The sequence below is a fragment of the Rhinichthys klamathensis genome, unplaced genomic scaffold, assembly GCF_029890125.1.
Source record: "Rhinichthys klamathensis goyatoka isolate OS25496 unplaced genomic scaffold, OSU_Roscu_1.1 h1tg000605l_1, whole genome shotgun sequence".
Lineage (NCBI taxonomy): Eukaryota > Metazoa > Chordata > Actinopteri > Cypriniformes > Leuciscidae > Rhinichthys > Rhinichthys klamathensis.
The window spans coordinates 493,876-520,406 of NW_026607060.1; the positions used below are offsets into that span (position 1 = coordinate 493,876).

Genomic DNA, 26,531 nt, shown 5'->3' on the forward strand with positions numbered 1-26,531 from the left:
AGTGCCAATTGGGCATCGTTTAAATGCCACGGCCTACCTGAGCATTGTTTCTGACCATGTCCATCCCTTTATGGCCACCATGTACCCATCCTCTGATGGCTACTTCCACCATGTCACAAAGCTCTAATCATTTCAAATTGGTTTCTTGAACATGACAATGAGTTCACTGTACTAAAATGGCCTCCACAGTCACCAGATCTCAACCCAATAGAGCATCTTTGGGATGTGGTGGAACGGGAGATTCGCATCATGGATGTGCAGCCGACAAATCTGAGGCAACTGTGTGATGCCATCATGTCAATATGGACCAAACTCCCTGAGGAATGCTTCCAGCACCTTGTTGAATCTATGCCACGAAGAATTGAGGCAGTTCTGAAGGCAAAAGGGGGTCCAACCCGTTACTAGCATGGGGTACCTAATAAAGTGGCCGGTGAGTGTGTAATATATATATATATATATATATATATATATATATATATATATATATATATATATATTAGGGCTGTCAGTTAAACGCGTTTTATAACGGCGTTAACGCAAACCCATTTTAACGGCGTTAATTTTTTTATCGTGCGATTAACGGTCTTTTTGGCCTAGCAAACTTTGTAGTTTTTTTTCACATGCTTTTGCAACAGGACGGCATGCGCGGCGCTGCGCTATGAAACCCATTCATTTCAATGGCTTGCGGCGCGCGAGGACGTTTTGAAAGCGCAAGCGGATCTAGCTAGACCGGAAACAAAACAACAGGCACGCTGCACACACTTGTTTGGGCTTGCGAGCCGGATGCGCGAGCGCGAATCTCTTTGCTCGCGCGCGGAATATAATGTGCCGAGCACGAATCTCTCTGCTCGAGTCGCGCGCTCTCAGATACACGCTGCTCTTGTAAGAATTTTCTCTGGGCTCGCTCAGAGAATATGCCTGCACTTAAAACGTGTTCAGTGCAATCGCGAATCTCTCCTCTTCCCCAGCTAACAATTTTAGGTTATAAGAACGTTTTCATAACGTTCCCATTAAGTTATAAAAACGTTATTTCTGAATGTTATAGGAACGTTCAAAACGTCCAGTTTTGAGTGGATGATGAGGGTGAGACGCCGAAATGGATGCCAATAAGATTCTGAATGGAAAGTTTACTTTTAAAAAGTTGCCAAATGGTTCCATTGACAAGACCAAAGTGATCTGTGTGTTTTGTCGTTGTGAACTGATCATCATCGCAGCACGTCCAGTCTGAAATACCACTTGATGATGGCCAGCACACACACACACACACACACACACAGCTGATACGAATTCTCCGCCCCCTCGTCAATATCAGGACCTCGTCAGTATTTATTTCACCCTTTTATTGATGGACAGTGTTACATAGTGTGAGAGATTATTTGCTCCAAGTGATAATGTTTTAGTGTGAAATTGAACAGTATATGCCAATATTGTTTTCAATAAAAAAACATTTGCACAAAGCAAGCCGATCCACTTTTCCATGTTGATAAGAGCATTAAAATGAGAAAAAATAATGGGACAAAAAGAAATCAAGAGACATTTAGAATAGATAAAAATGTGTGATTAAATGCGATTAATCGCGAGTTAACTATGACATTAATGCGATTAATCGCGATTAAATATTTTAATCGTTTGACAGCACTAATATATATATATTTTTATATATATATTTATAATAACTTTAATATTGACGGAATGCAAAAGACGAAACTCTGAAGTGCGGAAGTGCAGTGCCCGGACCGTCTGTGGCGTGCACGTAACAGACGCGATGGCTGAGCGCGGAATCCAAACACCCTCCTCGTTAAAAGCCGACGTGTGGAAATATTTTGGCTTCTATGAAGTTGAAGGGGGGAAAGGAGCTGGATAAGAGCCACACTATTTGTAAGCTTTGAAGAATAAAACACAAATATTTCGGAAACACGACAAATATGAGAAGCCATATGACTAGGGGTGTAACGATACACTCAGCTCACGATTCGTTACGTATCACGATGCTGGGTTCACGATACGATATGTATCACGAAAATTTGAACAAAATAAAATAATTCAACTGAAAATCAAAAAACAGATTTATTTAACATTAACAGTGTTCAATAACTGTCTTGTTATACATACAACTTAAAGAATTTACAATACTTCAATATAAATCAAGATTTAGTTTAACCTTCTGTATGTAAAATTAACAATTGACTAGGTGTCACTGACCAATAAAACTGAATTGTATCATGCAATTAGAATTAGGATAGCCCAAGAGAGAACTTCTTTAAGCAGTAAAAGTGCAAAAAAAAAAAGAAACACCATCAAGTAGTGTTCTGTTCAAGTAATTTCAACACAAACAGCTTTTGGGTTTGTTTAGGTTACTTACAGGTTTTTTTGCAAGAAAACCAGCATATCTACATTTTCTGGCAGTAGCTGGGATCTTTGTGCATTTACAATATCCCCTGCTGTAGAAAAAACACGTTCACTAGGAACAGAAGGTGCTGGAACTGTGAGGTAAGCCTTTGCAAGAAATGAAAGAAGTGGGTACATTTGAGCATTTTCTTTCCACCATTTCAGTGGACAGCTAGTGAGGGGAATAGAAGTGTCCTTTTTGTACACATCAATCTCTACTTCTATCCTACTTTTGCACTGGGTGACTGGTGGTTCAGAAAAAGTTGCACTAAAGAGCTCTTCCAGTGCTGTCTTTTTGCTAGGTGGCTGTTCTGGCTCAACTCTGTGCGCTGTATCTCTCTGATCTGCTGCATCACTGGGATCTCCATCACTGGCACCTCCCTCCGTTGTTTGCTTCACAGTGACAGCCTTAAAATATAATAAAATAAATAATTAAGGTACTAAGTATAGTTTCAGTTACACACACATAAAAGGTGTGCACAAAGTAGGTTACACAAACATACAATTTGAGTGACAAACACACAAATCAAACACACACAAATACACAGATTCTCAGACAATTTGTAATGCAGACATACCTGCTGTAACTGGTTTGATTTTTTTTCTTCAATCGGTAGAAAACCTCTTCACGTTGTTCAGGGAGTAAGTGGGGCAATGACCGAAATCTGGGGTCTAAGGCAGTACCCTCTAGCAGATAATCCTGTTCCTCTGTGAATCTGCTTGAGAGGTTTTGCAGGATGGCCGTCTTCATGTTAGCAATAGTTGTGGAGTCTTTCTCGCCCAGTGTCATGCTCTGTTCGATCAGACAGGACAGTGGTGGCTTTTTTTAGCGGTTTAAGGTTTACGATTTCTTCGGCGTCACTGATGTCAGCGCTATCCATAGTATCGAGTTGACGTGCATTTTTGCGCACCTCTGTGCTCAAGAGGGCTGCCGTTATAGCAGCTTGTTGCTCGAGATAGCGTTCCAGCATGTTCATTGAGCTGGTCCATCGCGTAACAACATCCATAAGCTTGTGTGATGCGATCTCAAGCATCTTTTGCTTTGCCGCGAGCTGTGGTACTGCGGTGAAAGAAAGCCACGACTTTCCTCACGCGTAGGGATGTAACGATTCACTCATCTCACGATGCGATACGATTCACGATACTGGTTTCACGATACGATTTTCTCACGATTTTTTTAACAAATGCGATTTAAGACAAAAGTGTCCCTTTTATTATTTCTCAGACAAAATGCTGCACATTTCTTTTTAATTTAAAATATATTTCTCAAATAATAAAACTACATTAAAAAAATTCCCTTCAAGGTTGTTTCAACTCAGTCTTTCTGTCTGTTTGGTCAAGAGGCTGGACACTGGTACCTTCACACACTATGTAAAAGACTGTGTAAAATTAGTAGTACCCGATTGACAGGGGTTTTACATTGTAATAAAGGCAAGATTCTAATTTTGTTATAATTTGTATCATTACACTAGTAAGAGTAAAAAAAAAACACATTTAGAGAAAGAGATAGTAAAATAAATACAACACCTGGTTGCCACGGAAACACTGATGCACCTTGTGATCTCCGTGGCTCTCGCAATTGTAGTATTAATGACTTTTACATGAAAACGGAGGTGACTGGTGTTACTCACGGTGGTGATTATTATTAGTCTACGGAAAGTCAAAATGCCGCCACACCTCCGATTTGAATGAGTCAACGTCAACATCTACGCTTGCCGTCGCCAAAGCCATGTCTACTGTTTGACGGCACGTGCACACCAGTCTATGGCACACACTGGTGCGGCGCGAGCGGAGCAAACCGAGCGTTTTCAGTTCATTCCTATGGAAGTTGAGCTTGGCTCACACAAGATCAAGTTCCATGAATGAAGTGAAAACACTCGCTAGCTTCACGCCAGTGTGTGCTCGCTGCTATTGTGCTATTGTAAAGCGAGGTTCACAACTTCACAGTAGGCTATAGTAAACGCGCCCTGCTGTTTAAAACGTGTATCGCGATTCGTTTAACATTTCAACCGACTTGAATCGTCACACATTTTTATCGATTTTCAACCGGTTGCGAGTGAATCGTTACATCCCTAGCGACCAAGCAAGCGACTGACGCGGGGAACATGCAATCCTGCTTGCGAAGCAAGATTCAACGTGTGCGCAAAACACTTGTGAGGTGACAATCCTGCTTCTCTCACTGTGACAATCATGTTGCGTGCGTTGTCTGTAACGACAGCAATGCTATGAGCAGATCTTTCAAACTCCCACTCTTGAATGGTCGCTTTTAAAACATCGGCTATGTTTTTACCAGTGTGCGACTCGAAAAGCGGGCGAGTCTGAAGCACAAAACTTTTCATTTCCCACTCTGTGGTAATAACATGCGCTGTGACTGTAATGTAACTCTGAACAGCCCTCGAAGTCCACCCGTCAGTTGTTATCGCCACACTCTCAGCCTTTTTCAAACCATCTGTCACATTTGCTTTAACTTCGTTGTACAGGGCTGGAATTACCTACTGACTGAAGTGCGGGCGTGACGGAATATGGTACCTGGGCTCCAGTACCTTCACCAATTCGCAAAATCCAACATTGTCGACAACAAAGAATGGCCTCATGTCTTTAGCGATAAAAACTCTGATGCACCTGGTTATTTCTTGAGCTTTTACACTTGACTGAGACCACGTTGAAGCAAAACTACGTTGTATAGATGATTGGCCTTCTCTCACTCTTTTCCGCACTCGGTTGAATGCGTTCGTCTTTGTGGTGCCGTTTTAAATGACACATCATATTTGTTGTGTTCGACGTCGTGTATAACAGTGTTTGTTTACAATGTTTACACACAGTTCGTGTTTTGTCTTTTTTTTTACCGTCCTCCTGTCGAGTAACTGGAAAACCAAAATGCTGCCAGACGTCGGACTTGTAAGTGGACGGGGCATCCTCTATTTCTATTTCAGTCGAACTCATTTTACCCTGCTACTGCTAAGTTCAAGTGATTCATTTGAGTGTGAATGCAAGCGTGACGTGGGTGCTGTAGCTCAACCAATAGGATAAAACGGACGTCATATTGTTAAAAGAAATCGCCATAACTCTACGATACATATCGTAACATTTTTGCATTGCGTTATATCGTACCACAATATATCGTTACACCCCTACATATGACACGTTTCCACCCAGAGGAGGAAAAAACACTCGGCTGTAACGTTACCGGTCGTTGTTATATTATTAATTTATATTATTAAAAATATCATTGTTATAGATACAGACGGTTGGTCTGGGAACGCCCCCGGGAACGCCCCGTCACGTGATGTGAATTTACCCCGTGGGGGAAAACATTGCCTTGGCGCTCATTGAAATACACGCGACAATCATGCCGAAGAGTTGTTGTCGTTTTCTGTACTGGCAATATAAACAAAAATTATAAATTGAAGTTCTACAACCAACAAACCCGTTGGTAAAAAAGGTGTGAGCCTCCAGGGATTTGTAATTTTTTAGATTACTGTGTGAGTAGATCCCTGTGTGATATAGTAGTGGGTGTTAAACTCGTATTAGGCAGTGGGCCAGATTTGTCTACTTCCTTTACGAAAAATAACTATAGTAATCCTATAAGATTTGTATTATAATACTTAATAATTCCTATAAGATTTGTATTATAATACTTCTGTGATGTTCTGTAATACCTCTTTAGTAGCTATAGTTTGTCCCAAAATACTATAGTATTCCTATAGGATTACTATAATATTTTATCCTAAAAGACTACACGATTCCAATGGTTGTTTTTCATAAGGGATGTCTCATTCACATTAGCGTTATCAGCTGAAGATTGGCTTGATAGGCCAATTGCTACGTAATGACGCCAGCCGTGAACCTGTCAGCACAGTCCCTCGTACGTACTACTGATCACCGTTTTACAAAAGCATTTTAGTTTGAAGTGAATCATACGTACAATTGGTAAGTGACAAGGTTTTATGGAGTTATAGTGCGCAACATATTATTGAGTTATAGGCTATTGTTACCGATAAGTATACCGCGATGTCTTACCTGGAGATTCAACCAGATAACACAATATATCTGGAAATGACACCTCCGGCCATTCGGTTGGGTCATTGACCCAGTTTTTAATTAAATAAGGGCAATCATATCCTATTGCAGTTAATTTTACAATGTATCGTTGCCGGTCGCCAGGCGTCAATGCCTCGCAATAAGACATTTTTGTCATTCAAATACACACGATGTTCGTGGTGTTTTCCCCCACGCCGACCACGCCCCCAACTATGACTAGTTGCCGACTGTATGTATATTATAATATTTATTATAAATTTTTACTAAGTATGCTGCTAGTTCAGGCACACATTTATTTTCCTGTTGGTTCTTTGCAATGTTAATAAAATATATTGTAAGTTAATTCTTTATGGGTCATTACTTTGTACTTTTAAAGCAAAGTATTTATAGTCACACACACACACACACAAAAAAAGATTCAGATAATCACTTTAGCATCGAATCGCAGCCCTCTGAATCGTAATCGAATCGTGAGGTGCCTAAAGATTTCCACCCCTAGTTTTATCATTTGTTTTTAGTGTTGTCAAAAATATCGATATTTCGATAAATATCGATACTGAAATATCTGAACGGTACCAATACTAATTTCCCGAAGTATCGATACTAGCCGAGCAGTCACTTTCACTTCTCTCAAAAGGCGCGTTGACAAACACCACACGTGACGCACTCGTCTCATTCGCTCTGGTTAAATAGCAAAAGTGAAGTGAATGGAAAGATGGCGAGGGCGGCGCCCCCGCGACCGGCTTTGGTTAATTGATAAAGAACACCGCGAGCGGGCATGTCGGAGAATAGCGCGGACACGCGTAAAAAACACACCGCGAGCGGGCATGTCGGAGTCGGAGAATAGCGTGGACGTGCTACACACCGCGAGCGGGCATGTCGGAGAATAGCGTGGACACGCGCTACACACCGCGAGCGGGCATGTCGGAGAATAGCGCGGACACGCGAGCGGGCTGCGGGCACCCAACAGATTGTTTGACTATCAATAATCCCTCACATCACTCATTTTTAAAAATTATTGTATAGGTGAAAACAGACTTAAGGAACAGGTTCCAGGGGTAGGCTACTATTTAGCAGCATATGCTCTGCATCAGGGGTGTTTGTTGTTTGGACAGACCTGCCCCCACTGCTAAAAAAATCCTCAAGGAAACACTGTAACTCTTCTCATTTGAACTTTTCTGAAACATTAACCAAGATGGCCTAGTATTGTTGTTGATAAGAGTCTGTGTTGTCTCGTTTTAATTCTTAAAGTTAACATAATCTGACTGAGGAATCTTAGACCAGTAAATATTGTAACTGTGGTCAAATGTAAATTAACTGGTGCCTATTTAACTTTATTCAAAAATTATTATTTAATTCTGCAATTTTCCTTCATTAGCGATTATCATCAATTTGATTACACAGATATTAATTAAACTAAACAGCTAGACAATGGCATCTCTGAATTCAATAATGACATGCCTTTAACTGAAAATTGAATGTTCAATCTTATTATTATACATTACTGACTCTCTATCCTCCAATTTGATACTGTTAACTTCTTTTTTGTTACAGTATATTTTAATCTTTGATAACAGTAGGTAATAAAAATACATCATGTTAGCTCTGGTCCAATTAAAAAATATAAACAAATAGAACTCAGGACATTTTTGTTCATGTAAAATATACCTCATTGTCATGTTCTAGACTTGTTATATTTAGCTTTAAATAAAAAAAATACCCCCTTAATATTGTGGCAGTTTTTTCTCCGTGGTATCGAAAATGGTATCGAATATCGATATTTTTCAAGGTATCGTATCGAAGTTAGAAATTCTAGTATCGTGACAACACTATTTGTTTTATAGTTTAATTTTCTTTTTCCAATGACCTAATGGCTAAAGTCATTGTGAAATCAAGATTGTTCCGTTTTATTTTTTTAAAACATTGCTGATTTTTTTTTGTTAATGATTGCAGGGACAGGGTTCGGCGGGACGAATCTATCAGTCACATTTATTTTAATTTACTTTCAGACTCAAAATTCAAATGTAGGCAGGCGTACAAAAAGAACTTGCTGTTAATTGGCACTTCCTGCAGACTGGGCATCTAATAGGCTACATGCTTTCACCTTTCATGTCATCCACCTACTGAGTTGAAGTGTCAAATTAACAAATGATTAATCATTAACCTTCACCTCTCAAATCCAAAGTGGGGCGCTACTAAGTAGAGCCCGACTGATATATCGGCGGGCCGATATTATCGGCCGATATTAGGCATTTTCCTTACTAACGGTATCAGCATTTATAATGGCCGATAAATGAATATTTTTTTAAATGTGGGTGTGGTGATTCATGTAAGGCGCTGCCAATAAAGCACCTAAAAGCTGTCACAAAGAACTGGCAAAAGTAATGATTGTCAATGCATCAAATATAGCAAGGAGAAATTTTAATTGTTTATTAATAAACAAGTGTTTTCAGTCAGTGTCGCTGCAAAGTTGACGACGCTGACTCGCGATCTTCAGTGAACACGCCAGAGAGAAATGCACATTTCATACTGATTACAACAGAGAGCAGTCTGTCTTTCGTTTTGAATTGTTCTGTTTATAAGTAGACATTTCAATACAGATATATTTCTCAGGTCTATACGCTGAGTTTCGGTTCATTTATGAGACAAGTTGCAGTTCACGCGCCGGCGCCTCCGTGTCGAGATTATCTATTGTCTGCTATATTTACTACTACTTATTTATTAAATCCAGGCAATTGGTTGATGAAACATTGATTAAAATTAAGATACAATTAATACAAAATGAAATTCACTTTAATGAAAGGCTTTGTGCTTTCTGTTTGAGGTCTCTGTGTAAGTTTTAAAGCACTTTAGTGCCGCTTTCAGAGCTTGTCACGTCCGTAACATTGTTTTTTCCTCATAAATGCGAACACGAAAAATAAAATAAAATGAATATTTTATGTTCTGTTGTTGAGAGCCAACCCTTCTTCATCCGGTGGGTAGTAGCCTATTACTTTTGATTTGCGCAGTGTAATTCACAGAATTGATTTCTCTGCTACCAGCCTCTGTCACGTATTGTGTGAGCTTGTGACTATTGCAAGCGCGCAGCTGAGAAGTCCTGATTATATTGTCTGCTATATTTACTTCTTATTTATTAAATCCAGGCAATTGGTTGATGAAACATTGATTAACCTCTTAACCGTTGCCAGAGCGTCGGCGCACTGAAGCGTTTTTTTTTTTATTTAGTTCAAATATACTATCAGATTTAATGTTATACCTTGACAAACTATACATCATTAAAAAGATATAAGACTCAAGATTCAGTATTTGACCACTATTGTATTCTGAGAAACTTATAGTGACAGTTATGTCTTAATTTGTGTCAGGAGTTATGAAATGAAAAAAATGAGTCGATACCTTTAATATGAATTATGAGCGTCAGCCGGTCCATTCATAAAAAACACTCCGTGCTGTCGTCATGACAGCGATTCACAAAACAACGTCCCTGAGGGCTTTTAGCTCAACAATGTGCAGATGTGGAGAAATATTGATATATTGTCATAGATTCACATCATATTTCTATAGACAGGAATAATATTTATTGAATTTATACCCAAATGCGTCGATGTAATCATTATGATCGCTTCTTACTGAGATGTGCTGTGTTTTCCATTCATACCAATAGCATGGGGGCGCTATTATGTCCAATAAAAGTCCATATATGGATCATGAAGAAGACCCATAGTCATGTGACATTCCAGGACGTCACTGAGTGATACAGAAAGTAGCTGACAGAGATCGCTGTAACATGCAGATAAAGATGTTTTGAAGACAATAAACATGATTGCAATGATATTTGAGTTACCTGTGTTCTTCAAGCCATGCCAGGTATTTCATAATAATAGATTATATTTATAATGTAATGCTAATCGATATAGATTTCATCATCGTTCAGAACACTAAATAATACATTTTCTGTCGGATTTTTTTTAATCTGAAGCCAAGTTAGATCACAGAAGATTATTTAAAACACTAGACTTGCGTTATATAGTAAGTTTGGAGCACAAACATGGTTTTAATCTCACAAATGGTCGTGTATTGATGGTGTGCTAAGCTAACATGCTAGCTAGCCCAGGTGCACCTGCTAACAGCAGTTATTGTTTTATGATTTTTTTCTAAATAGGAATGCTTACTGAAATGTTTCAGTGCATTTGATACCAGTTTCAAATATTTAGTGAGAACTTTGATAAAAGAAATTAGGGTTTGAAACCCTATGAATAGCCTGTGAATAGCCAGTCGTTAGTAGCTATAATGCAGACAAAAGAAATGCATATTTAGAGTCATAATAACCAGTCTGGAGAGGTGTAAATGTGTGCAGGGGAGACTGACACTGAATGGGGCACCACAAAACAATAGAGACAATAGACTGAATAGATGACTCAGAAGATGACTAAACATCAGTTTGCTAATAGAGTCTAATCAAAATAAAGTAATTTGACATGATCTTGAAAAACATTTAACTAAATACAGATTTTTATACTTATCATTTTCAGATTTTAAATATAAAATGGTCAGACATGTGGCTTTAGCTGCAGTGCATTTCTAGATTGCTCCAGGGCCAACTTCAATTTTATTTTCATGAAGATGTTTCATAAAAATAAATTTCTAATAACTTTACAAAACTTTGAAGCTATTTAAAATTGTTTTTTTCATTATGACAATAATTAATTCTACATTTACAATAAACAACCAGGTGTCAGCTTTCAAATGAGATCATACTTGTGCTTTTAGTGCAAAGGGTTCATGAACTGTATCTGTTTCAGTTTGGGTATGTCATTTCTGGGGATTTTTCAAAAGTGGGCTTGAAGCTTAACAGGTTAAAATGCGTTGCGCGAGCGACAAATCTCCGACAGTAAACTGATGCCCCATTCTGCTTTGAAATGGGCGCTTTTTCGCGTCTCGGGTAAACAGCTGTTGCGACGCGAGCAATAACGGCCGCGTCCGGTGTAGACAGTGTTGAAGCTCATTCTGCCTATAACGCTTACAACATCAAGCAATATTCCAATAATTTACATAATTCACTTTGTGTGATATATAATATATAATAGTATATAAAGAATAATAGAATAATAATATATAAAGTGAAACTTTGTTTCACGTTTAGTACATTTTGCTTAATACATATTTAAAATAGTATAAAAGTACTGTACATATGTAATTAAAAACGTTTTCATTATGATATTAAAGATCTGAGTTCTTCCTCCACTGGTAGAGATTAGAGCAATTAAGACTAAAAATAGATGATAATAAGGTTTTGTCAGTGACACTTTTGATATATTTATTGATACAAGTTTTTTTGTCGACGCTTCTTTATTTATTTATGTTTTTTTTTTTTTGCACCGTTCCCGGCGGTACAGTCCGGATGTTTTTTATGAGCACTGAAAACATTAAAATGAGCACCACATCCAAGTGTGATAGGGCTCATTTGAGTAGCCTACCAAACATTTTACAGTGTAGATACTCTGTAAGAACCAGATCAAAATTGTTGTGCATTGAATGTGCACTCCTGCAATTTCCATGTTACAAAAAAGAATCGTTCAATTAGTCGTTAGATTAGTCGACTAATCGATAAAATAATCGACAGACTAATCGTTTAATTAATAATCGTTTACCCCAGCCCTAGCTTATATACTGAATAAAAATGCATGTTATATTGCTCAATTGATGTTTTATTGTAACAGTTGGGATACGGTACAGATAATGGCATTTAAGTAGTTTAACAAAATAAATTATGCACAGAAAATTAAAATGCATAAAAAATAATTGTGCACTAGCTCACTTGTTGCATGTGAAACATTAAGCAACATAAAATACATTTTAAATAAAAATCTATATGGGTAGGCTTAGCCTACACTATATTATTAAGCCTACATTTAATAATCTAAACTACTTGTATTAAAAACTTGAAACATTAGCAGCAGCACTTATAATCCCCCTTGGTCTGAGAAAGGTAAAAGTAAAATTACTAGACCTGGAAACTTCAAATATAGAACTGAACACAACTTAAATCATCCCTGATGAAGGTGACAGTAAAATTAGAGGGCAGAGTTTCCCATACGTTCATTTATTTGTGGCGGCCCGCCACAATATCAATGCTGATCGCCACACATTGATTTTCGATATTTTTTTTTTTACTAAGCCTATTTAAAATCGTATTTGATTGCAGAGCGCCGTAGCGCATTCGCGCAGCACTACCTCTCGCGCTTTCACTCACCCGTACCTATCGCGCTCTCTCTCCCTCATGGAACACCGCTGCACAAATCTGTCCAACACAGCGCTGTTAATGTTTGAGACCCAGCTTTAAAAAAAGTTATTAGCCAGCATGTAAGGAGCCTAGCTAATAAGGAGAGCTAAGTTATTGTTCGAATACAGCTGGATTTTCGAGGTTAGCACGCTGTATATAGCTGGTAGTCCACTCCGTTTTGACCGCCTCATGTTTGGTTTCTTTTTTGCCGCCTCAAGTTTGTGTCGGGTCTCTCGCGTAAGAATCTCGTGTCACGTTCGCAATGTTCAATTAGCCGAAAATTAATTTAATTTAAGAGTAAATTTAATCGAGTAAATATTATAATGCAGTGCTAATTGACATAGCCTTTATCACTGTATAGAATACTATGAAATAATATATTGTCTGCCTCATTCTATGATAAGAAGCCACATTAGCTCAGTAATTTCAAACACTCGAGTCTCGACTGCTTGCTGTGGTAGTTGGTGTTACCGGTGTTGTCTTAAAATAGATCTTTTTTTTTACCGTTGTGAATTTCCTCACTGTTACATCACTAAATATTACCCGAAAACTGGTATGATACCAATGTCATCCATTCCTATCAAGATTTAGTACTGAGTACCAGGGCTCGGTTGCACCAGCTGTGCGTAAGTTACAACTTAGCCTAGTTTTGACTTAAATGGGCACTAAGCTACAACTTGCCCACTACTAAATATGTTTGCGTTGCACCATTATTTATATATAGGCTGCTTGGAATATTGAGGGTAAACGTCTTATCTAGCTGCGCATTACTTTACGGAAAGCTTACGGCCTACTAGCTACGTTCTGCCTTAAAAGGGTTAGTTCACCCAAAAATGAAAATTATGTCATTAATGACTCACCCTCATGCCGTTCCAAGCCCGTAAGACCTCCGTTCATCTTCGGAACACAGTTTAAGATATTTTAGATTTAGTCCGAGAGTTTGTCCCTACATTGAAAATGTATACACGGTATACTGTCCTTGTCCAGAAAGGAAATAAAGACATCATCAAAGTAGTCCATGTGACACCAGTGGGTTAGTTAGAATGTTTTGAAGCATCGAAAATACATTTTGGTCCAAAAATAACAAAAACTATGACTTTATTAAACATTGTATTGTCTTCCGGTTCTGTCAGCAGTGAGACGTGTTCTCTGGTAGCGTCACTGCGGACTCATGAAGGCAGAACCGGAAGAGAATACAATGTTTAATAAAGTCTTAGTTTTTGTTATTTTTGGACCAAAATGTATTTTCGATGCTTCAAAACATTCTAACTAACCCACTGATGTCACATGGACTACTTTGATGATGTCTTTATCTCCTTTCTGGACAAGGACAGTATACCGTACATACATTTTCAATGGAGGGACAGAAAACTCTCGGACTAAATCTAAAATATCTTAAACTGTGTTCCGAAGATGAACGGAGGTCTTACGGGCTTGGAACGACATGCGGGTGAGTCATTAATGACATAATTTTCATTTTTGGGTGAACTTAACCCTTCAAGAACAAATGGTGCAACTGAATAATGTACAGAGTTAGTTTCAAACTAGCTAGTAGTTATAAAGCCTCTAGTGTGGACTTAACGTTCCAATTTAAGAACTAACGAATGGCTGGTGCAACCCTACCCAATACACTAATTTAATACCATGAAATAATTAGAAGCCAATAATTTGTCTTGTTAATTGTGCAAAATTAACAAGCAAAAGTTAATTGTGTATAATTATTTATATTATTGTAAATCTATGCTGCATATTGCCAGCAAGTTGTTGACCTCATTGATCTCACTTACTAGATAAACATTGTGCATCTTGCATAGATCAGCAAATCTTTGTGCAGATCTAGAGTATAGGTAGTCATCGAAAAAGTGTTTGCCTGTGTGACCCACAGAGATGGTTGTCTGTTTATAGAGGAGTAATTTCCCAATGTAATCCGTTAAGGAGATTACCAGAAGCTTTCTCCCTTTTACTAAATGCCTTGCTGCATCATTTATTTGGAAATGTAGCTGTGCGTAACGTGTTGCTAAAGATGAAGCCACGTTATGTTTTATCTGCCATTTAATCCTTTTGTTTTCAGGGAAATCGTTCGAAACACGGATGGAGAGTGGATGGAGAAAAGTGTAGAGCTCATTGGAATGACGATAAGGAAGAAGGGGCTGGTATAAAGGTAAGAATTATTGTGTACGGGGCTAAATATTACCAATAGCATTTATTGGAGGTTTTTTTTAGCTCAATGCATTGTCACAGCATCAGCTATCAACCCATATTCATTAATGATATTGCCCTATTTGTTATTTCTGATTGGAAAGAGAAGCAAAGACATTTATCACAAGTGACCATACTTTGCCTTTTATCCAGACCAAGGCACATCATAGAAACGTGTCAGTGGGTGTAGCATTTTTCCACCGAGTGATGTGGAAAGGCTGATAGCTCAGGTCTTTATCTCTTGACCTTGTCTTCGCTCTCACAGTAGCTTAAGGCCAGTGGTGTGACTGACGCTTGGTTAAGTCTGGTAACAGCTCTCCTTAGGAAAAGTTTGCGGGTGTGTCTGTGGTCTTACTTATAGAAAGTCAAAAATGTGTGGAAATGATGAAATTTAATGTAGGAATATGTCTTTTTTGAAACCCTCTTTAAAAGTAGTTTGAGCTTGGGAAAAGACCTTAAAGTATTGTGATGTAAATACTGCATCTACCTCATTCGGTATCTGGGTGAAGCGCTGCTGCTCAGAGATTCGCACGGCAAATATCCAAGAATCATGTTTCCAGTACCCACCCCTCCCTGGTTACCCCGGGTGACTTTTTACTTATCTGTTGACCCAGATGTCCTTGTCTTCTTCATGATACCGAGTAGTACTTAGGCAATAAAGTTGACTTTGCTGTGTGCAAAACAATAACTTGCTCCTTTTTTATTTTGACTAGATAATAAACATTCACTCGCACTTAAATTATATTTCATGACTTATTCATCCAAATAAATACCAGCTGGAAACTATTTGGTCCTCATCTAAAATTTCAAAACATGTCCCAGTCTACCTTCCTGTTTTTCCTTCCACCTCTCATTTTGAACATCTGTCTATGAAAAAGTCAAAAGTTTATCATGATCTCTTTTTTTTCTTTGTAAAATAGGGTCAGACAATGGAAACCCCTTCAAGAAATGATTTGTAGCGTCTGTGTTTTGCGACAAAGGGTTAGTGTGTTGACTAAATCATCTAACTGTTGCTTAGCAATGACCATGCACAATATGTTTGCTTTCAAGGAAGAGACACTGACAAAGATGGCAAGTATTACGTCATTAAGAGGCTGGAAAATCACTTAAAAATGCCAAAAGCAAAGCTTCAGACTTCTAAAAGATAGTACCTTGTCTTTTTGCCTCTAATAGTAATAGATTACTGACATAGCTGGCACCAAATATGGAAAGGCGTTTCAAGTCAAGACCTGTTCATGCATACTTGTAATTTTAAGACAAATGGCAGACCTGATCATGTCTGCAACTTCTTTTGGGAGTGTTCAAGAGAAACTTGTTGTTATATTTCAGTTTCTCTCCACTTGATTCCGCTTTTGACATTTCTACAAGCACGTTGTCATTTTTGCATTTCAGCAGTGAAGAAATAAATGCACTCTAGTATTTTTAGTGTTCCTGGAAAGATGCCTTCCGATACTGCATCAAACCAGAAAGCATTCATTCTTTCTCTAATTTTGTAGTCATACAGGCTTGTCATTGAATGCAGCACTGGTTGTTGCAGTGCAACAGATCTGCATGGTAGTCTGCTTGTTGCAATATGACCACCTGACTTCCTGACGGTTGTCATTCCACAACAAGCGAGTCGAAGCTGTCTGAACAGGAAATTGCCCCTAAAAAAACACAGACCTGTTGCATGGTTGCAGTATTATTTCACACTTTTGTTTCCTTTTGAACTCCTCTGCTAAAACATTCAAGAGATAAAGTAGACTTAAAAAAAATGAAAGCCCCCAAAAGAGCTCCCCCTCACAGAGCCCCCACTACAGGCAGCAGGAGGAGCTGGCAGGAGTTTCAACTCGAGCAGTAAAATGACACCATGCCCCTCCGTTTTTTTTTTTTTTTTTCTTATGAAATGCAAAGAGAAGAAACAAAGCTGGATGTGTTTAAAGGCTTCTGGTAAACCTGGATAGGAGGGAAAAAGGAAGCTGTAATCTAATCCTGTATTACTTGAAGGTAGAGTTTCAGCTTTTATAATACGCTACAAATATGTTTTACTTTTGTATTTTGAGTTCTTCTATTCCCTTTTATTGTTAAATTGTTGAATTTGTAAAATCTTCACGGCTGTTTTGATGTGAGAGGAATAATGTAATTATACTAGTCTTTTTATTGGTAGCTCTCTGTTCTAGACTGTGGTTGACAGTCGGGACGGTTTCTGTTTTTATAAAGCATTTATCTAGTTCTTTTTTTTAAATGTGAAACTGAATTGCTGCACTGTGAGGTCATTCCTGAAGAGGAAATTCCACAGCCAAAACAATGTCCATGAACAGACTGCTGGATATTGCAAACAGTTAAGCTGAGCATACAATGGTACATGTCCTCAAAACATGGCATTACCATGATGCATTTTGGTACTTTATAAGTAACTAGTTTGTAAGAATAAAAATACTGCATTAACAGTTTTAAGAAGCTGAATGTGCAGCGGTGGTAAACTATTTGTTAGTGATATTGACTGTCTCCTCTTTAGAACTGTACATTTTCAAACCTGAATGCATGAAAACAAGTTATAGAACAATTGAAATCAGATGCATTGCTTATTTTTATTGTTACAAACTAGATACTTATAAAGTACCAAAATGCATCATGGTAATGCCATGTTTTGAGGACATGCACTGTATGCTTTGAAATACTGCAATAGCATCCAAATATGATGGCGCACAAATATAGCAGTGTTTCCCATAGGATATTGTGTAACTGTGGTGGGTGGACCTCGTCCCTTTAAGGTGGTCCGGGGGCATGTCCCCCGGAAGAAAATGTTGTACATTTTAAAGTTAAATTCATCAATCTTTGATGCACTTTGAGGTAGGGGTGGGCGCTATACCGGTATGAACGTGAATACCGGTATTATGTTGTGCCATGATATGGATTTTGCGATACCGAGGATACCGTATTCATAAATTCAAATTTTGCAGTTATATTGTTTTGTTCAATTTGGTACTCTTTACAACTGTTAACACTAATGACGATACAGAATCGAATACGCTGTTTAAGGAAGTGGCTAATTTGGCGCTTCATACGCGTGAAGTTGCTGAGGCGATTAACCGCTGTCCTGTGACGCGTTCAATGAAGGACCGTAACGTAGAACACATCGCTAGTGCTAAGCGACTGTTCATAAAGGATGCATATTTTGCGGTGGAATGGGAAATAACAAGGTAATAAAACGCAAGTTTGACTTTTAACTTGAGCGCAGCATTTTTAGAATGCCGTTTCATTTGCGAGACGCGGGTGCAACACCAAAACAAGTTCGTCAAGCACAAAAAAACGTTAAAGTTCCAGGCTACTGTATGTTTGAGATGTCATGTTTTCATGAAGGTTGAAAGGCTGAAAGCTGCTATTATTATCTTTGTTTTTACAAAACATTTACTGCTAATAATATTATCCACGTGGAGACATTTCCCCGCAATGTAACGTTAGGCTATGAATAACAGGACACGACACACACATAAGCGCGCGCATACACACACTGGTCCACTATCTTTGTGGGGACTCTCCATAGACGTAATGGGTTTTATACTGTACAAACTGTAGGCCTTTATTCTGTCTCCTTACACTAATGAATTATTTTGTATGAAAATTTTCATTGTTTTTTTCTTGTATACTTTTAAGTTCTATTTATTTAGTGCTTTGTTCAATCTCAACCCATTATTTTATTTTTATTATTAAGATGTCTGCACAAGAGTTAACTGTAATCTGTGCAAACATTAAACTTAAATTAAACGTCTCGCTTTGGTCTACACTGGAAGTGTTCTGCTTGCTCTGCTAAAGCTAAACTATTATTACTAAAGCTGAAACTAAATAAAATAAAAACTATATAGAAATGTGTTTGCAAAATAAAAACTAACAAAACCATTAATGAAACTAGCTAAAACTAAACTGAAATTTAAAGCAAAATTGAAAACGATATTAAAATAAAAACTAATTTAAAAAAGCAAAACTATAACAACAGATAGGCTCTCACTCTGAAATCAATAAAGTCTTCATTCGCTGCCGGTTCTCATTATGACAAGACGAGCAAAAAGTGGAAAGACATAACAAGTGCATTCAGGCCTACCTCATGTTGCACGTTTGCACTTTTTGAGAAAAAAAATGGCACAATAAAAAAACACATTTCAGGTCTATGTCCAATGAAATGCCTCACCTTTTTCTAGTTATCTAGTGTTAAAATACATATTTTGCCTGTAATTTAACTAAGGTGTACTAAAATGTGATTCCAATTTTTTTTTTCTCATATCGCGATATAATATCGATATCGTCCGGACAGTGAAAAATATCGTGATATGAATTTTTGCTCATATCGCCCACCCCTACTTTGAGATAGTGTTGTCAAAAGTACCGACTTCGGTACCAAGTCGATACTGAAATTTTAAAAATGTGAACCATAAACACCTCGGATTGGCCATTGTACTCACACGCTCATCAAATATGTCTGTGATTGGCTACAATGATCAGCGCTTCAAAAACATGTTGTAAATAAATATACATCAATGACGCTCTTCAGCGAGCGCTTGCACACACACACACACACACACGCGAGTATTTGAAAACAGGCGTCTATCAGCGGATCGGTCCTGCTTGTGCTTTCAAAAAACTTTCAAACGCTCCCGTCCCGTCCAATGACAGACATATCCGATGAGCTCATGAACACAATGGCCAATCAGAGGTGTTTATGATTCCGCTCAACAGCGCTCAAAGCGTCACATTTTTGAAATTTCAGTATCGACTGACAACACTACTTTGAGAGTTCAAAATAAAGAGCTCCAGCCCATATTCAGTGTGCAAATTGAACAAAGAAAAAGTCTGTATCTAAACTTTAAAGAAGACTCAAACCTTTTTCGTTGTGATATTGTCAGTCTACATACTACTACTACTACTACTAACAATAATAATACCGTTATAATATTATTCTTATGACGAGCTATATTGTAAAACAAATGCGCTGAAAAATAAATGAAACTTTCATAGTTTTGTCTTAATTTCTATCCATACAAGAGATAAACCCGTGAGCTTTTATTTTAACGGAAACTGCAGTTGAGCTTTTATTTTGGCGGAAAACAAGTTTACAAACGCTTCTAATTACAAATCTAGTGAAATGCTGTAAATTGTCAACTATCCAAATGTGAAAAAGATGCGCAACTACTACGTTCATAAAATTCACGCTAAACTCAGCACATGCACAGATAGAGTTCACTGCATTCATTCACTGAACTGAGGAGCTGGTCGCGTGATTGAAGTACGCACTTCTTTTTCCACAGCGCAAACAGACAATCCTTTGATAAGGACACAAAGCCTTATCATGCTTTTGATTTTAGTTTGTTTGACAGTAATGGTGCAAAACACAACATTAAAGAGCTTTTATGTTATTATGAGAAGTTTAAAAATATGTTTGGGCCGCAACAGTCTAGTTAATGAATGGGAAGCACTAAAATCTATTTTATCTATGTTGATATTGTGGCGGGCCGCCACAAATAAATCAATGTATTGGGAAACACTATATAGTAATCGTTCAGTATCATGGTATTAGCATATGATACTGTACCAGTTAGGGATGTGCACGAATATTCGAATTTTCGAATATTCGATCTGTAATTATTATTCGAAAAATAAAATACTATTCGAATTTTACTACATTGCTTTGCTGGCCGTAAATGCAGCGAATCCATGATAAATCCCAAGCACTAACTCGCAGTTATAATTAAATGCACTGGGTGGCGCTGTGGAGTGTGTTAACAAGTTGTGTGTATTTGATCACATAATGTTGTCGTCTGCCTCGCGAAGTTTGGAATTACTTGAAAATGATCTTACTAAATGGAATTACTTTTGATCGAATTAATTAATTCATCTGAGTTATAATATCATCACCACAATGAGAAATCACATGAAATCCAAACAGTCGAATGAGGAAAGACAGCTGTCCATCACTGCATTCACGACTGCAGGTAAGCGAAGCTGGACCCCGCGTGATCCGAAATGATAACTTATCTTATAGCAAAATGATTTTGAGACATATACTTCCTTTAAGTTTCGTTGAGGGAGACAGGTTTAAGAACAGAAAACGCAAAGTGCAGTTAGAAACTTAAAAACACCGTTATCTTTGTGTCTCTGAAGCGTCTGTCAGCGCAGCGCCTTTTCTCACTCGAGCATAAATTGCTGGCGGCGCCCCTGCATGTGGATAGCTATTAGCCTATTGTTTTTCTCAACATAAACGTCAAACAATATAAACACGATAATCATATGCTGACTCGTGTGTGTGTGTGTCTGTGTACGTTCTGTACGATATCTGGCGCAATCTGCTTTATTAGGCGTTTTTTCCCGTTCGCACTGTTTAAGCATGCTTTTGTTTTTTATATTTTTTGTTTACACATAGGCCTACTATTAATGTTCTCAACTAAAAGAAAACTTTAACATATATTGTAAGCTTGTTGTGTATATTGCCTAATTGTAAGCTTGTTCAGAAGTGGTGACAAAAACGTGAAAAAATTTAACTTAAAAAAAAAGTCTTTTTCGTTAAACGTCATTTAAATAAACGAATATTCGAATATTCGATTTTTATGAGCCCGAATATTCGAATGCAATATTTTTTTTAAATGCCCATCCCTAGTACCAGTACGTTAAGTTGATATAGCAAATCTTTAATTGAATTTCAGTTTTCAAAAGATTTTATTACATATAGTCAGTATTGAATGTTCAAGACACTTGCAGGGGACACTGTAATATTGGAAAGCAATTTTACTGCGTGTTTACTGTCAATAGACATATACTGTGTTGTCTTTGCTTGTACTTTACAGTCCCCATTTTACTTGTAATCTGAATTATTACAGAATTGAAAGTGAAGTGGATGTTAATTGTGCTTACTTCTGAGATAAATAATTGGATTGTGAAAAGTGGTCCCTATATGACAGGCATTTAAGGAGGGATTTAAATTTAGGAGTGTAAAGGAATAAAAAGGAATATTCAGTTATTTTAAAGAGATTTTTTGATCTGGATCTGATTCATAACGATGAAAGTAGATTGTGTTCATTAACACCCCCCAAAGCATGCACAGTCCTACAACTCTTTGTGGGTTTGACATTACATTCAAGTTAGGCAGTTTTGATCTAAATGCGGTTTAATGTTGATGATCGCATTTAGCTTACATGTGTGTAGGGGTGTGTGATATACCTGTAGACACAATTAACCGGTAGAAAACAGCGTGTGAGTGCTGAATTTAGTTCTTTTTATCACCTTACTGGGCTTGAACAGTCAAATACACACACAAATGTCAAAATGCCCACCTTTGCGAGTATCCTTATAAACAGTCGTTAATGTCTTAAGTAGGGCTGGGTATCGTAACAATTTTCGATACCGATACCTTGACTTCGATACCGGTTCCTGAACGATACTTTTTTTCTATACCAATTTTATGAAATCCGTTTGGTAACACTTTATTTTAAGGTGCTTGTAATAAGCAGTAATTAACAGTTAATAAGACACTTATAAGACCTTATAAGATGCATATAAGATGCATGTAACTAATGATAATAAATAAATAAAATAAAATAATAAATTTCTCAAGTATCAATACATTGCACTTTTAGAACAGCCGAACAAACATAAATGGTAACACAAACTCCCAGTCACTTAAAAATTGACCTTCCCAAGAGGGAGTAGTTTCCCTGATCTCTTCAGGGCCTGGACCTATAATTAACCCTTATATGAAGTAGTTAATGCTTATATGCATCTTATATGCATCTTATAAGGTCTTATAAGTGTCTTATTAACTGTTAATTACTGCTTATTACAAGCACCTTAAAATAAAGTGTTACCATCCGTTTTAACAATATTACACAATCCAAAAAAAAAATATTTTTTCAGTTTGTTAACTTTTTACACTCATATTTGAGTCTGTAAAAAAGCACCAATGCTTAAAGGGGTCATGAACTGGCTTTTTACATTTTTTTTATATTGTTGTCTGAGGTCAACTTATGACGTTCGCTTGGTTTTTACATTCAAAAACATCAAAATGAATAAGTAATAGGCTATTTTCTACCCTAGTTTTGAGCCTAGCTCAAAAACGCTCGGTTTTTATGGGCGTCTCGCATTGAAGACTTGGAAGTAAACGCCCACTGCTGTGAGTGGATAACAGTTTTGCATATTATAATGAGTTTCGTGTAATGCGCTAATCGGTGGGCGGGGCTAAACCGTCCGTGTTGAAGTAGGCGTTGATCTTCTTCTGCGGGGGTGGTGTTTTATCATCTTTGTCGTCATAGTTCCCCACTTTGAAAAACGAGTCGTTTGCTGAGCCTGGTGTCAATAAAAGCTTTTATTGGACTAACAAGGACGTTTTCAGTTCTGAAACTTACAGGATATTCTTATAATATGATGACTTCTTAGATGTCAAAAGCTCAAGGAAATATTGATTTCTCAGTTCATCACCCCTTTAAGTTTTCTATGTTTCCTAATCATTTAACAACATGTAGCCTATTCTTTACTTCAATGAGCTCATTGTTTCTGCCTTAACTTAATGCTTTGTTTAACAATGAAACTGAAGGAAAATTAATTGAAATGCATTACACATAGTCACCTCTGATAACAGATCACTCTAAATTGTAATTTAGACATCGTTTCAAAGCAGCTTTACAGAAAATGCATATGTATTGTGAAAAATGCTATACAAATAAATGTGAATTGAATTAAATATAGGCTACTGGGGACTGGCTACTGGCGCGCATAAAGCTTGCCGCAAAGCACTGGCAAAATAAAAAATGTGTCGGGGGAAAAAATAGCAAAGAGATATTTTAATTGTTTATTAATAAACAAGTGCTTACTGAGTGTTTTAGCATCGCCATATTCATCTTTGCAGCCGACTCGTCATTCCTGCAATAGTGACTGCGCGCGCGATATATGGATTACATAATCAAACTATTTATTTCTAATTGTTTCGTTTAAAAGTAGACACATTTTGACCGTCTATAGGCCTATTTGTCATGTCTGTGAGGCAAGTATAATATATACGCCGAGTTTCGGTTCATTTGTGACGCGCTCCAGTTCTTGCAGTCGAAGACGGATAAACTTTATCACAGAAGTGTATTCTGTGCGCTTTTCAGTGCCTTATCAGATTTATCGTGTTGCCGGTCTTGGCAGCAATTATCTTCAGCAAAAAGTATCAGCAAAAAAATTAACTGACTTCTAGCCCTTGCATTAGCTTTTCTACTAGATATATTATGGAGATGAGAAATTAAAAGCCGCCCTGTAGGGCTGCACGATACTTGGAAAATATGCGATATGCGATGTTGTTGAGTATCGCGATAACGATATTTCTTGCAATATAAAATTTCCCTAGAGAAATGCTATTTTTATTAAGCTTTTAAAAAAAAAAAATCATTATATGTAATGATCAGACTAAAATAAACAGGTAGGCTAAAATATCTTCTTTTAATCTTCAGAAGAATATTTTCGTTTTCGTTTCAGATGAGATGACTGAAGATTAGTTTCCTCTCGACGTGGCCACAATTTTTCCGCATGACTTATTGACACCGTCATTTATGTTCACATGTCGCATTTTTTGCGCGTGTAAATTCGTTATTTCAAATGCAGGCGCGCGGCAAGCATACTCAAAATGGAAGCACATTTTTCCAGGCCCGCCTATGCCACGATGAGATGAGAACATCTCAACTTTTCAGAATGCTGCAAGCTCACCGCAGGTCATGAGACAAAAACCAACAATCGGCTTCGGCCTTTCTGTAACATCGAAAGCTCGGCCCAAACAGCTGATCATAGCTGTACAGGGTGGGTTTTTATCTCTCATCTCCATAAATATATCTAGAAGTAAAGCTAATACAAGGGCTAGAAATCAATGAATCCTTTGCTGATACTTATTCGTCATCATGGAAAGCCCTCAGCAGCGCAGTTCATGGTTGCATAGCAATGACAGACTCAAGTGCTTGTGTAAAGGAGAGTGGCGCGGTCGCACTTTCCAGGCGTTTTTAGACGCGATGTGTGAACGGCCCCTTACACAGTCCCTGCATTTGTGACACCTAACCCTAACCCCAACAACATGAGGGGGAGTAATTACTGACAGAATTTTCATTTTTGGATGAACTAACCCTTTAAGTTACATGTGTTTTATTTATTAATTTAATTGTTCAAACTGTTTTATTGACATCTTTCCGCGGTTGAAAAACTGAGCGATTACATGAGACGTGATATGTTTCGACTTGTAGGGCTGGGCGATATGGCCAAAAAATCATATCTCTGTATTTTTTGGTTAAATGGCGATATATGATATATCTCGGTACTTTCTACATTTTTCTATTATATAGAGATGTTCCGATACCCTTTTTCCCTTCCCGGTACGATTCCGATACCGAGTACTGATCCGATACCTGGGTCTGTACAGTATCTATACAGCTGCAATTCATACTAGCCCTGTATGAATTAATAGAATTATTTTATGGTGTGCTTCAGACTTATCCCTTAATAAAACATGAACAAATACATACAGTGAACTAGAGTATTTTTATTATCTGACATACATTTCACAGCAATATATTATTTATTTTTCTTAAGTGAAAAAGAACTTAAAATGCAGCCACACATCTAATACTTTAAACTGAAAAAGGTATTTTAGATTTACAATATAACTGTAAAAAATATAACAATATAACTGCAACAAATAAATCTAGAAATTTTAAAAATGATATATAAGAAAATGACCTCTTTAAAACTTAAAGTCCAGAAACAATTTTCTTAAATGCACGGCATTTCAGTTTTGACAGCGGCTGGTCATCCAGAACAATAAACCCGATAATTTTGTCGGTTATATTTATCGCTCGTTGGCTTTCTTTTGAAAACTTTTCTCTTCGTTTGAATGAAGCTTCCAGAGATTGTTGATTCTGGCGCGGCTCATCCTTCGTCTGCCATCGTGTTCTGCGGGGTGACGCGTCTTCAAATGCTTTATTAAGTGTTGAAGCTGCCAATCTTGTGCCACCCCTCGAAATTTCAGTATGGCATATTTCATGTTTAGGACAAATTGTACTATGTACTTTCACTGCAGGATAGCTCACACTGCGTCCTCAACTATTTTTCAGATGTGCTTGTATCAAACTACTGTATCGATATAAACGGTATTGCCTCATTCCATATCGTTTCAAAAAAATATATCGATATATTGTACAAACTCGAAATACCACCCAGTCCTAATAACTTGTATTAAAGTGAAAGAGGAGAACTTGAACTGAGGAGCTACAGCGATCTGTCATGTCACATTTAAGTGCATCAAAACACCATGTAATGTTTTGAATTTGACTGTTTCTTATTAGAAGTAACAAAGCTCTTTGCGATTATTAGATGGGAGGCACACTACAATTAATGTTTGGCGTAGGGAAAACCCATAAACCTACCAGCCCTGGTAAAAAAGAGCCTGCTTTAACGTCACTATTTTTTAACTGTTAATGCATTATAGTTGTTAACTTCAAAACAGCCCTAATTTCAACACTAGACGTTTTCTTCACACACAGTATGAGTTGCAGTCTGACATGTTTTTCTGCCCCCTTTTGATTGACAGAATATAATTGGCCCTGATCATCGGCTGTTTGGTTGATCGTGAAAATAA

The 26,531-nt window shown here is 37.5% G+C and overlaps 1 protein-coding gene across 4 annotated transcripts in view; it reads left to right on the forward strand.

The window, feature by feature from the left end:
- The window catches only part of LOC130075818 (trinucleotide repeat-containing gene 6A protein-like), a 64,675-nt gene that overhangs the window by 12,514 nt on the left and 25,630 nt on the right, over positions 1 to 26,531 (forward strand). For 3 of the 4 annotated variants that reach the window (XM_056240583.1, XM_056240582.1, XM_056240585.1), the window contains exon 3: positions 14,784 to 14,873. The gene's annotated coding sequence lies outside the window, so the exon portion shown is untranslated. Of the gene's footprint in view, positions 1 to 14,783; positions 14,874 to 16,771; positions 16,898 to 26,531 lie in introns of those variants that run through there. The other variant, XM_056240584.1, reaches the window with a different exon arrangement.